Raw genomic sequence first — 15045 nt, 5'->3', positions numbered from 1 at the left:
CACGATGAATCGAAAAAATAAGACATGGAGGATATGAGCAGGATTGTGAAGAAGTTCAGCAAATTCTTGAAGAGGAACAAAGGTGCAAGGGTTGGACAACCTAGAAGATTCACCAAGAGCAATGAGGATTTCGCATCAAACCCAACATTCACTTGTCTTGAATGTGGTAAACCTGGTCAGATGAAGGTGGACTATCCTACCTTAAAGAAGAATACCTTAAAAGGGAAGTCAGAAAAATAAGAAAGGTAGACAAGCCTACATTGCATGGGAAGACAATGACACAAATTCAAATTCAGAACCAGAAAATGAAGAACAAGCCCATCTATATCTTATGGCGTCTCATCAATCTGATGATGATGAGGTAAGTGAATCTGAAACCTTATTTAATCCATCATTCAATGAACTTCAAACTTCTCTTAAAACAGAAAAAATGAAATTGCCATTTTGGAAACCATAACAAAGTGTTGAAGAAAGATATAGATGTGCTCAAAAATAAACTTTTTCCTTCTTCATGTCATAATTGTATTGCTCTTAAAAGTAATGTTTCAACATTAAGTCTTGAACTTACTAAATTAAACAAGACTAGTCACAATTTAGACAAAATTATAAAAGTCCAAAGACATTCAAAATATCGTAGAGGTCTTGGCTATGCAAAGAGTCACGGGGATAAAATTTAGAATGTCATGGCAAAAACAAAAATAGGAAGTACTATGAAATTTCAAAAGGAAAGTGTCCATACTAATCCTTCTTTACATGTTCCTATTGTAATAATATTGGTCACACACCAAACACTTGTCTCATTAAAAAATATGGTATATCATCTTTCTAATATAAATGGATAGAGAAAGGTGCTAACCTATTAGGACCCAAATCAAATTGGTTACCTAATATAACGTAAATGTTTTTGCAGGAATATTTGGAAGCCGCCAACGATTTATGGTACTTGGATATTGGCTGCTCAAAACACATGACGGATGATAAAAGCAAATTCTATGTCCTGACTCCAAGGGACAAACACTATGTCACATATGGAGACAATAACATAGGACAAATTCTTAGAGTTGGTCGTGTTGGAAGAGACTCAAGCACAATCTGTTTAGCATCAATCAAGTTTGTGACAAAGGGTTCCATGTGGCTATCTATCCCGAAAAATGCATCGTCGAGGATACGGTACCTAAAGACTCTAAACTTTTTGGTAAGGTAATCAATAATATTTATATGTGCTTTAAATGATGTTTTTCATAGAGTTAAATGTTTTTCATAGGAGAATTGCTCATATCCATATGGATCATTTGAATAAACTGATACAAAAAGATCTTGTTGTTGGCTTACCTAATATAAAGTTCGTTAAAGACAAACTACGTGAAGTATGTCAAAAGGATAAGCAAAAAACTTCTTTTAAACCAAAGCATATGGTTTCATGTGATAGACCATCACAATTGTTACTCATGGACTTATTTGGCCCCTCTCGGACCAAAAGTTTTCGTGGCAAGTACTATGCTCTTGTTATAGTAGGCGATGCTTCTAAGTATACTTGGACTCTATTCTTGGTAAACAAGAATGAGGTATTTAATTTCTTTATCAAATATTCTAAGAGAATTCAAAATTAAAAGACCATAAAAATCATTGTAATAAGAAGTGATCATGGGAGAGAATTTCAAAATACTTCTTTTGAGGATTTTATGATGAACTTGGAATCAATCAAATTTCTCTGCTCCTAGAACTCCACAATAAAATGGTGATGTAGAGAGAAATAATTGGTGTTTGGAAGAACTGGCTCGTACTATGTTGAACGAGACTAATCTCCCAAAATACTTTTGGGCATATGCATTTAGTACGACATGCTATGTTTCTAACTGAGTTTTAATAATACCAATTCTAAAGGAAAACCCTTATGAACTCTTTAAAGGTAGAAAACCAAATCTTTCTCATTTTCATGTGTTTCGTTGTAAGTGCTTTATGCTTAATAATAGTAAGGATAATTTAGGTAAGTTTGATGCAAAAGCGAATGATGGAATCTTTCTTGGTTATTCTCTTACTATTAAAGCATATAGAATCTTCAATAAGAGAACTTTAACCATGGAAGAATCTGTGCATGTTTCATTTGGTGAAACTAACCCCTCCAACGAGAATACAACTACTTTTGATGATGATGACTTACCTAGCTCCTCACTTTAAGAAGGATCTGTTACTGAAGCAACAACCAGCATGGAGCAAATGAAAATAGATGATGGTCTACCATCACAAGAAGAGCATACTCACTTTGACTTTCCTAAAGAATGGAGAACTCACCGAGATCATCCTATTGACAACATTATTGGTGATATAAGTAAGGGTTTTACTACTCCTTTTAAATTAAATGATGCTTTCCTAAACATGGCTTTCATTTCTCAAATTAAACCATAAAATATTAATGATACAATCGATGATGAGCATTGTATTCTTACTATGATAGAAGAAATTAATCAGTTTGAGAGAAATTAGGTTTGGGAACTTGTTCCCCGACCTAAGAATAGGCTTATGATAGAAACTCGATATGTATTCAGGAATAAATCAGATGAGAATGGTATAATTGTGAGAAACAAAGCAAGAAGGTATAGACTTTGATGAAATCTTCGCTCTGATGGCTAGGCTTTGAAGCTATTAGGTTATTCCTTGCATAAGCATGTTCCATGGATTTTTAGTTAGATCAAATGGACGTAAATAATGTCTTCCTTAATGGTTATATACAGGAAGAGCTATATGTTGAACAACCTCTAGGTTTCGAAGATTATAAACATTCCTCTCCTGTCTACAAGCTTAAGAAAGCGCTCTATGATATAAAGCAAGCTCCTAGAGCCTGGTATGGTCGTCTAATAAGCTTTTTAATTTAAAAATGTTTTATCAAAGGAAAGGTTGATACTACACTCCTTCATAAATAAAATAGGTTATCATACTTTACTTGTTCAAATATATGTAGATGATATAATTTTTGGTTCTACCAATGAGTTGTTGTGAAGTGAATTCGGTAAGATGATGCAAGGTGAGTTTGAGATGTCCATGGTGGGAAAGTTGAACTAATTTATTGGACTTCAAATCAAACAACTCAAGGATGACATCTTTGTTTGTCAATCTGTTGGGTTTATTCAAGTGTGAAGTCCCACATTGGATATGCGGGGAGGAGTGAAAGAGTTTATAAGAAGGAAAGGCCCATGGAACTAATGCCTTAAGGTTTTGGTTCAAGACATGGTGTCTCACTTGTGACTCTTCACTCTTCATATACCCATGTAACAATGGAACTCCTCGGTGATTGGAGGCTCCCCGGTCGTAGTCTGGTCCAGCAAGTGGTATCAGAGCCGATGGTTCGGCTGGGACATGGTGGAATCAAGGGGGAGCGGACCGGAAAGTGTGTGGTACCCACACTTGAGGGGGAGATTGTTGGGTTTATTCAAGTGTGAAGTCCCACATTGGATATGCGGGGAGGAGTGAAAGAGTTTATAAGAAGGAAAGGCCCATGGAACTAATGCCTTAAGGTTTTGGTTCAAGACGTGGTGTCTCACTTGTGACTCTTCACTCTTCCCATACCCATGTAACAATGGAACTCCCCGGTGGTTGGAGGCTCCCCGGTCGTAGTCTGGTCCAGCATAATCCAAATACTCCAAGGCTCTACTGAAACGTTTTGAGATGGATGAGTGCAAAACAATTGCCACTCCAATGGTTCATGAACATACATTGATATTGATGAAGAAGGAAATGCATAGATATTTCAAATTATTGAGGTATGATTGGCTCCCTTCTTCATCTTGCTAAAAGTAGACCTCATATAATGTTCAGTGTCTGATTATTTTCATGTTATCAATCAAAACCTAGAGAGTCACATCTTGTTGGTGTTAAACGAATAATGAAATATTTGAAAGGCACAATTGATGTTTGATTGTGGTATCCAAAATGAAATCTATGAGACTTGGTGAAACATTCGTATTCGGATTTTGCTGGGTGCAAAACTGAGAGGAAAAGTACTAGCGGTACTTGTCATATATTTGAAAATGCATTGGTCTCTTGGTCTCGTAAAAAGAAAGCCTTGTTGGTTAACAAGGACTATAACTTCACCTAGAGGGGGTGAATAGGTGGCTTGAGTAAAAATTAAAAACAATTCGGATACAAATGATAATCGCATAAATTTATAGTTTTAATCGATTAATTGATGACTTAATCAATTAACAAAAGCTTGAGTTAATCGATTATTAGAAGGCTTAACTGATTAATCTTGCTAATTTTCATGAAAATATTTTGTTCTTGATACAGTAAGAAAGTAATAATTAATTTGATGTACTATGCACTTAAAGAGTTGAATGAAAGTGATTAGTCATGCAAATAAATTTATGCAATAATCTCGATATGAATGTAATCAAATATAACGAAATACAACAATTGCACGAAAGTAAAAGTGTAGGGAAGGAGAGAAAATAACACAATTTTCCAACCATTGCAATCTACATTCAATCTTCCCCTTCAGATCTCGGGAGATTTGATTTTACTAAGAAATTGAATGTCTTTACAAACACAAACTTCATCAAGAATTCTCTTGGGCCTAGCTTCTAATGGATCCACATCACTTCTCTCTTTATATTCTTTATGTTTCTTGCCATTATAAATTGAATCTGTAATTGAAAAATTGGATATTTGTTTACTGTCATATACTTAATAATTGTGCGTAAAAATATCTGTATTATATCTGTTCAATTTTGTTTTAATTACTATGCAATTTGTCTGTCCGATCATTCTGTTTTGTGCAATAGTTAATCGATTAAACCCTATTGTTAATCGATTAACTAGACTGTGTTCCAGCAGTTGGGTTTTGGTTCAAGAAGCGATGCTTGTTAACCGCTACACCTATTCAACCCCCCCCCCTCCCTTCTAGGTGTTCCTAGACCACTGATACCTAATATCATATTCTTTTGATCCATCTTCACTATATGAAGGCTAAACTTCTTCAGAAGATTGCTCAACCTTGAATACTCTTGAGGGATGTGCATTTCTTGTCTTCGAAAAAAACTATATCGGAGGAACCTTGGAATCAGGAGGATTCCAATAGAACATTGTCGATCAATTTAAAATTGTATTTAGTCTTTGTTTGGGAGTGTGGTTTTGGAGGAAAAGGGAATGGAAAAGATGACTCGAAAGATTTCCCCTTATTTGGTATTCTAGGAGGATATAATGCTATCTATATAGTAATTCCTAACGAGATAGAGGTTTGTTGAGATTACATTTGTTGGGGCTATGATTCTACCAAGTTTGTCAGATTTAGGATATTAAATTGTTACTGTAGTTGCAATTACATAATTGTGGTTAATGATACAACAATTGCGAATGCAATATCATTATGGAAACTCCAATGATAATAATATTGCAGTCACAATTCCAATTATGAATTGCAAACTTGAAATTTACCACTATGGTTAAATTACTTTGTATGTAGAGCATTGGAGATGAGTTTTGCAATCAATTGCTATACACTTATTTTCACTCTAGAAACTAACTCAAACAGGTATAAAGTGTAGAATTGATTTTATATATTGTACAGAACAAATTGGCTACAGTAGACCAAAACATCAAATCAACTCCAAACACCCTGAATATGAACCGTTTTTATTGCTTTTGTTTCATGAATTAATTAGGAGGTCCAATACTAGATAAAAGATAATAATATATGTATTAAAAAAAAGTTAACCGTACAAATTTTGTACTATTTTTAATAAAAAAATTATAAATTATAAAACACAATTTTACATCTCACATTCTAATACTGGATTCTCCAATACTATAAAAGATACCAACCAGAATTAAACTTGGACTTCACACAACAAACACTTCATCTAAAACCAAGCAACATGAATATGAAATAATCAATCATAATGTATAGCACATTTTATTGGACATCATATATCATTCCACAACCAAAAGGAGTAAAATTACCAAAGGATGAGTATGCCAATGTAGTCTGTTAAATGTCCTAAGTGGAGGATCTTGTTCACATTACATTCTTTCTCCAACTCATCCAACATACCCTTAGTTTAACAAAGTCCTGATAATAACATGTCCCTGACGATACATTTTGATTTTGCTAGGGAACAAAGTGAGACAACCAGTATAGCAATAACTAAGTAGAGTGCATCTATAGCCTTAACGGTAGAGGCCAAAGCAAAAATGGAAAGTAATTATGCATAGCAACTACAACCACTAAATATTTAAAAATTAAATAACAATTTATTTCCCCTTTATACTCTTCAAACAAATAGAGTGTTGGTCTAATAGTGTAAAACTTCATTTATTCTCAGGTAAACTAAAAGGTCAAAGTTCAATTCCTGAAAGCGATAGCTACACACTCCAAAAGATATTAGTTTCTTATCCACATAGTGAAAATATACTTAGTTATACAAAAAGAAAAAAGAATATGCTCTTCAATTTAGAAAATATTACAAAATTATAAAGAGTTCAAAAGTAAATTTTTTAGCTACATTCATTCCTATAGTCAGTGTCTCCAATACCCAAAACTTAAATTTCACACACTCTTTCATGACATTTTGGTGGAGCTCACCTTCAACTGTTCAAAACACAGTAACTCCCAATAATAATTGTTAGAAAGTAAAAAAAAATTCCAATTAGCATCCCCATACAAGCTTTATAAGCTTAGTAATTTTCAAATAAGATTCATGATGGTGTTATAACAGGCACGAGAACCACTTTTTTCTGGCACCATGAAGAAATTCCAAGTTGGTCGATATCAATCTGCTAAGAGTTATTCCATAGTCAGCTATACCAAATACACAGGCAGCAACTAATTTAAACCCACAAGTGACAATCTAGATCAATGATTCTGCTTCTCACAATACATGCCTGACATTAAGTAAATAATACAGATTAGAAAGTAAGAAATAGTCAAACTGATACACCTATTTGAATTGCAGTATGCACAGATATTTCTTTCAATTGCATGATATCAATTTATAAAAGGAATAATGACCCATTTTTATGTTGGTCGGGTCAAGCGTTATATACTAAATATGATAGCACCGGTATCAATTAGAACAGAAAAGTAGAATAGAGATTCAAAGGAAATGCCCCTACCCCGAATCAATAGGATTCTGCTAGAGTTCTAAAAGAATTTTATTAGAAAGAAGATGAATTACAATAGAGAAAACTAACAATAGGATCCCACGGCCTTTTCCTCCATTGATTCCATAATCAGTATCTAAACAACCAACTAACTTCCTATTCTCGCCCAATGTGCTATTTATAGACACACTTTCCTAACTAACTTTAACTGTCATAAGGGTATAGCAATAATCCTGCTATCCCTGAACCCAAACATCCCTCTTCCCTCCCTTATATACATTTTTAATGACAGGCCTTGGCCTTATCCTATCAATACCCCCTAAAAAGACTCAACTTATCCTCAAGTTGGAAATCTGGATAGCTGTCTTGAATGTTGGCCGCTCTTTCCCAAGTGCAGTCATGCTCAAGCAGATTATTCCACTTGATCAAAACTTGCACATTCTCTTGATTATCTTCCCTGTTGCCTTTGACTTCTTCTAGAGAGGCTTGTAACTCCCATTTCTCATTTAACATGGGTGGAAGAGTCTGAGGATGTTGATGAGGTTTTAGAGCCTTTTTCAAGAGGGACACATGGAACACAGGATGAATTTTTGTTTGGTTAGGCAAGGCTAGTTTATAAGCCACAACCCCTACTTTATTAATCACTTGATAACGACCATAATACCTTGGTGCCAACTTAGTGTAGAGTCTCTTTGCCAAAGACTTCAGTTTGTAAGGTTGCAACTTGAGATACATCAAATCTCCCACCTCAAAAACCAACTCCTATCTATGTTTATCTGGTTGTTGTCTTATCAAATTCTGAGCATTAGCTAGGTTATCCTTCAATTATTTCAAAATACTATCCCTCTCAGCAATCATCTTCTTAACCTCTTCTACCTTAGAAGGTATAACACCTGCCTTTAGTAATGTAGGAGGATCCCTCCCATATAAGGCCCTAAAAGGGGTCATCCCTGCTGAACTGTTGTAATTAGAGTTAAACCAAAATTCAGCCCAATGCAGCCAATCTATCCACTATTTAGATTTAGGACCCACATAGCATCTAAGGTAAGTTTCCAAGCACCTATTGGCCACTTTAGTTTGGCCATCAGTTTGGGGTGGTAGGAAGTGCTTAACTTTAACTGAGTACCTGCCATCTTGAATAACTCCTTCCAAAAGTGACTCAAGAATAAAGGATCCCTGTCAGAGACTATAGAAATAGGGAATCCATGCTACTTCACCACTTCTTTTATAAACATAGTAGCCACATCCTTGGTTGAATACGGATGCCCCAAAGCAAAGAAGTGAGCATACTTAGTCAACCTGTCCACCACCACAAAGATAGTGTCCTTTCCCTTTACCTTAGACAATCCCCCAATGAAGTCCATAGAGATATCCATCCAAACATGTTGGGGTATGAGCAAGGGTTGCAATAGACCTGCTGGAGCCAAAGTAGAATACTTATTTCTTTAGCAAACCTCACAACGTTCCACAAATCTTTTGATGTCTGCCTTCATGCCATCCCAAAATAAAAAACTGGCCACTTTCTTATAGGTCCTGAAATGCCCAAAATGACCACCCATAGGAGTCTCATGACACTCTGCAAGAATAATAGGGATTTTGTTGGAGGTTTTGGGTAAAACCAGTCTTCCTTTATAGTACAACACACCCTTTTTTTAACTCATAACCTGGGTGTGAGGAAGGAGAAATAACCAATTCTTGCATCACCCCTTTCCATTTGGAATCCTGTTTTAGCTCTTCATTCCAATTATCCCTCTGCACACTTGAGACCAAGGACAGGGTAGAATAGAATTACTTCCTAGAAAGAACATCAGCAATTGAGTTCTCCTTCCCTGACTTATATTGGATATCAAAGTCTGATCCAACCAATTTCACTACCCATTTGAACTGCTCCTTTGAAAATAGCCTTTGATCAGTTAGGAACTTTAGACTTTTCTGATCTGTCCTAATTATGAAATGCCTCCCCATCAAGTAGTGCTTCCATTTCTGGATGGCTTGAACCAATGTCATGAGCTCTTTTTCATAGACTGACTTATGTTGAGCCCTTATGGATAGCCCTTGACTCCAAAAGGCCAAAGGTCTTCCTCCTTGCATCAAGACTACCTCAAGACCCTTACTAGATGCATTTGTTTCCACCAAAAACTCCTTCTTAAAATCAGGAACTTCTAACATAGGGAGATTCACCATAGTAGCCTTTAATGCCTCAAAAGCAGACATAGCATCTTCTGACCACTTGAAAGCATTCTTTTTCATCAATTCAGTAAGTGGCTTAGCTAATTTCTCATAGTTCTTCACAAACTTCCTATAATATCCTGTTAAGTCCAAGAACCTTCTCAGACCCTTGATGTTTGTTGGTTGAGGCCAGGACTGCATAGTTTCCACCTTGGATAGGCCTGCTGATACCCCCTTCTGAAATGATGTTAAGCCCAGATACTCAATGCTGGGCTGACCAAAGCTGCATATTTTCATATTTTACCTTAAGGAGTGATCCAGAAGTATAGTCAACACTGCTTGCAGATGTTGAACATGAGAATTTAGATCAGGGCTATATACCAAAATATGATCAAAGAATACTATGGCGAACTTCCTCAAGTAAGGTTTTAGGATATCATTCATGAGGGCTTGGAAGGTAGATGCGGCATTAGTCAGGCCAACATGACAAGGAACTCATAATGGCCCTAATGTGTCCTAAAGGTTGTCTTCTCAATAGTTTCTACCCTTATCCTTATTTGGTGATAACCTAATTTTAGGTCAAGTTTGGAAAATACCATAGCTTTCCCTAACTCATCCAACAACTATTCAACTATTGGAATAGGAAATTTGTTGTGAATGGTAATTTTGTTTGGAGACCTATATCCACAAAAAATCTCCACCCTCCATCATTTTTCTTGACTAAGATTATAGGACTAGAATAGGGACTTATACTGGGTCTAATGACACCACCTTCTAACATCTTAACCACCAATCTCTCTATCTCAGATTTATGATAGTATGTGCATTTATAAGGCCTAATGTTAGGTATCTCAACATTTTCTTTGAAGTGGATAGCATGATCATGTTTTCTAGATGGTGGAAGTACCTGAGGGTCTAGGAATACCTATTAGTATTGCTGCAACAACTTATTCAAGGCTGCTGGAATCACCTTCCCTTGACTAGGTTGTAAGGGTGGGTTAGAATGTAGCATCAGTGTTTGCCTTTCTTGCAATAGCACCTGCATAAATGCTCCATAAGACACTCTTGTCCTAGTTAAGGCAGGGCCCCCTACCAAAGTGATTAGAGTCCCTTCCTTCTTCATAGTCAAGGTCATTTTGCCAAAGTCAACTCTCACCTCTCCCAAACTTGCCAACCATTCTAACCCCAACACTATATCCACCCCTTTCAACCTAAACAGGTAGAAATCTTGGATCACCTCCCATTTTTGCAAGATCAGCTTGAGGCTTGGACATCCTCCAGCACAACTAATCTGGTGTCCATCTCCCACTTCCAAGTGTAAGGCTTAGTTTTCTCTACCCTTAACTTCAAATTATCTACCAATTTCATATAAATAAAGTTGTGGGAGGCCCCACAATCAATCATAACCACCACTGGGTTATCATGGATTGTGCCCCTTATATTCCAAGACTTGGTAGAGGTGAGCCCTTTCATAGAACATAGGGACAGTTACATTGAGTTAAGATCTTATCCTCCCCCTCAACTATTGCTTCTTCATTATCCTCCTCTTCCTCAGCAAGAAGGATCATCCTTAACTGTTTATTTTTGAACACATGTTCCCTAGAAAAAGGTTCATCACACCTGAAACATAAGCTTCTTTCCCTCTTCTCCTTCATCTCAACACTAGTGAGCCTTTTGAACTCCCCTTTTCCTCTAACACTTTCAGCTTCTTGAGAAATTTTGTGAGATCCTACAACACTGCCCACAGATGAGCCTTCCCTTTTACTACTACTTGCAGAGGTAGGATCTAAGGTCACCACCTTACAATAAGAACCTCCTCTAAATGGCCCTGCAAATTTAGTATAGGAGGGATTGGGTCTTTTGTTTATCACCATATTCTTTTGTTCAATGAGGATAGCCTTCCTAATTATATCATGCAGAGTTGTCAACTCATATAACCTCACTTTTGCCCTTATTTCTTCCATGAGTCCATTAAGGAACCTTCTCACAAATTCCTGGTTAACTTCACTTAGAGCCCCTGCATACCTTCCAAACTTTTCACCATAGGCTTCAACAGTGCCTTCTTGCCTCAAGGATAGAAGTAATTCAAAAGGATTCTGCACCATAGGTGGTTGGAATCTCCTTACCACAACTAGCTTGAAACTCTCCCAAGTAGAAGATGGGTTACACCCTTCCCACCACTTGAACCAGCTCAAGGCCCTACCCTCCAAGGTTACCATTGTGGCTTGCATCTTCTCTTCCTCTGTAATGGCTTTGAGGTTGAAGTAGCTCTCCAATTTCTGCATCCAACCGAAAGCATCCTCCCCTAGGAAGATTGGAATCTCTAGTTTACGCCAACGAATCCGTGATGACTCCTTCTGCTTTCAACCTCTTCGTCATACTCACTACCTTCTCCCATTGAATTTCCCTCTTTTTTCAATCCCTAATTTGTGGCGATAGCAGCAAGCAATTCCTCGGTCTTCTTCATTCGAGCCTCATTCAATTCCAACCTGAGACAAATTTCCTTCCTTTCTCTTCGCAAATCATCACGATCTTGGGATCCACTATCAACCTTTTTAGCCATGCTTCTAGTTGACACCATAAACCTGAATTCAGCAACAACAACGATGGTGTTTCTACTCCTCAGGCAACAAGAAAGGTGTTATGATACCAGTGATAACATTGGTATCAATTAGAACAGAAAAGTAGAATAGAGATTCAAAGGAAATGTCCCTATCCCGAATCAATAGTATTCTGCTAGGGTTCTAAGAGAATTTTATTAGAAAGAAGATGAATTACAATAGAGATAACTAACAACAGGATCCCCGACCCTTTCCTCCACTGATTCCACAATCAGTTTCTAAACAACAAACTAACTTCCTTTTCCCGCCCAGTGTGCTATTTATATACACACTTTCCTAACTAACTCTAACTGTCATAAGGGTATAACAGTAATCCTGCTATCCCTAAACCCAAACACTCTTCTTCCCTCTCTTATATACATTTTTCATGATAGGCCTTGGCGTTATCCTATCAAAATACAATTCTAGCATTATAGAAAAGTGAGCACAAACTCAAATGATAAGTGTCTCAGATGAGCGTGGTCAAGCATGCAATGCAAGGAAGGTTAAAAAAAGAAAAAAGAGTGGAGCATGAGTTAGTTTGATAAGCTGGCAGGTTGTTAGAGAGGTCTGGGAGGTGTTACGGTTACACTTAGGAATGTCATGGTCTTTATTTTGGTATAACCAAGGATATCCCTTCACCTATGGATAATGAACTAATCCTTTGCGGGTGCATGGGACACCAACAAGTGTCACTCCTAGGAATCGAACATTTGACTTTTTGATCAATCTGAGGATCTAGTAGAGCCTAACATCACTAGACAAACGTCTTGTTTGTTGGGTCAAGTAGTTTAAAAGGGCAGTGTGTGCCTGGAGTGGGGGTATGGTTTTTTTTTTATTACTTTGTGACAAGGTATATTCTCTTAGGAGCCATAGGCTCTGAGTCATTGCATGAGTTTCCCTTGAATTAAATAATATACCTCCATCATCGATGTTTTTTCTAGTCTGCTGACAAAAAATATCAAAGGGTTTCTAAGTGCTAAGATTGTATTTTACTCGGAACAAGCTGCGACTTCAACAAGGAATGATACACTAGGATAAAAAGGATTCTCAGAAGTCAGAATGGCATGTTGCTGGACTACGAAGGATTTACAGGCAAAAATGATAATGGCAATGGTTGCTAAATTAATGTCAAGAACATAATGACCCTGAAGAATTTTATGTTGCTGTTCTTATTTTGAACGAGGTCTCTAATTTATAGCAATTGGAATGAAGGGAATAGTTGATGCAAAAATCTCAACATTTTTAGTTTCTAACCAACCATCATATCATTATAGAAGTTTTAAAGATATAAAATATACAGGTATTATTTATTCAAAATTTAAAGACTATAGTATATTTCAGTAGAGACAAATGTAGAAGTAGATTAGAGAAAAAAGAAAATATTTGTTAAGAGTTTTAGTCTCTAAAGGAATTGCTAATGTAAATGAATACATGTCAGAGTCCCATGTTTCTACATGCATGTTGAATATTCTTTGCAGCAAGACATACTCATTGAACCAAAATAAATTGCAATCAAAAGTAGCATAGACTTAGTAACCATGTCATCATCATAATCAGTAAATTAAATGCATGTTAAGAAATAATTGAGTGCCATTTACGCCACTAATTAAAAAGATACAATAACCACATTAATACAATAACCACCGTATCTGTCAAAGTTCAGGAACACAAATATGCAGTACAACAACATATATGATAGTATATAAATTAAAGAAATCCCTCAATTTTTTAGTCAAAATTTTGGCATAGTTTGGATTGTCTTTCTCACCAAAAGACATTAGAAGTATTACTACGTGACAAAAAACTTCGCAACAATTCTGAGTCACACATGTAAAACAATCCGCACATAAATATCTATAGATGATCAAAAGTTTGCCTTTAAGAAAACTACAAAAGCAGATACATATTTTAAGGACTTCAAATTAAAATCAATATAAAATAAAAATGAGAGTAAAACAAAGGATACTGAAGGTAAACCGCTCCCACCAATCCAACATATAAAGCCCAAAAGTCACATTGTAAAGGTAGATCTTGCACTGAATCCAATTCATATCTTGCATAGCTGCAAAAACATTTTCCCCCTTTTATCAGAATCAACATATAGATGTCTTAATCCAGAGATGACAATGATGATATAGATACGTTAACATACAACAAAAAACCAAATATTAGCAACAAATGTATTTGAGAATTAGGGTAGCAAGTACAGAAAGACAAATATTATTAACAATAATATGGTCAAAACCTGTACAGAAAGACAAACATTATAAAAATAATATGGTCAAAACAAGTACAAAAAGACAAGAATTATTAAAAATTAAGAAACCATTCAAAAAAGAGAGGGAATCCAAAACTTACTCCACATCTTGGTCATCTATCCTTAGGAAATCCAATGATTTAGATTTATTCACTAATTCAAACAATTGGATTTCTCAAGAATTAATGGCTAACATGTAGAGCAAGTTTAAAAAACTTACTCTTGGAGTATGTGGATCCCCACCCTTCTTCGACTTGACATCTTTTTGCTGAAATATGCCACTGGATGTCCCTGTTGTAAGAGACCAACACCTATCGCCACAATGGATGCAACAGTTTCAACATCAACGGGTTGGGAAAAATCAGGTAGTTGTAATACTAGGGTTGTAGTCATTGCATTTTCTAATTCTGTAAAGGTTGTGTGTGCCTCAGTCAACCATGTAAATTTCTGTAATTTGAGCAACTCGGTGAAGGGAGCGGCTAGTGATGCATAACCTTTAACAAAGTTCCAATAAAACCATGTAAGGCCCAAGAAGCCCCTGATTATCGTGAGAGAATAGGGTCGAGGCCATTCCACCAAGGCCTGAATCTTGTCGGGGTCTAGTTTGACCCCATCGACTAAGATGATGTGGCAGAGGTAACTAACTGAATGAAATCTGAAAGAACACTTAGAAAGTTTGGCATAAAAATAATTAGAAACCAACAAGTCCAAAATAATGTGTAAATGAATTAGGTGATCTGCCAAACAAGTGCTATAAATAAGTATATCATTAAAGAAAACCAATATGAACTGACATAAACGAGTGAAAGTGTGCATGTCAAGAGGAACACTTTGGAAAGCTTTCCTTGAATGTCATGGTTTTGATGAGGACAACTTGTGCCTAAAAGAGCTTCAAGGTCACCAACAAATCAACGTGCTTAA

The 15045-nt window shown here is 36.3% G+C and overlaps 1 long non-coding RNA gene across 1 annotated transcript; it reads left to right on the top strand.

The window, feature by feature from the left end:
* On the top strand, positions 6431-13516 carry LOC109349467. Its single transcript, XR_002107971.1, has 3 exons — positions 6431-6886; positions 13276-13286; positions 13482-13516. It is a non-coding gene; the product is annotated as an uncharacterized LOC109349467 (long non-coding RNA).

Source organism: Lupinus angustifolius, chromosome LG01 (genome assembly GCF_001865875.1).
Source record: "Lupinus angustifolius cultivar Tanjil chromosome LG01, LupAngTanjil_v1.0, whole genome shotgun sequence".
Lineage (NCBI taxonomy): Eukaryota > Viridiplantae > Streptophyta > Magnoliopsida > Fabales > Fabaceae > Lupinus > Lupinus angustifolius.
Note: the sequence above shows the minus strand (reverse complement) of the source record. Positions and strands in the feature narration are given on the sequence as shown.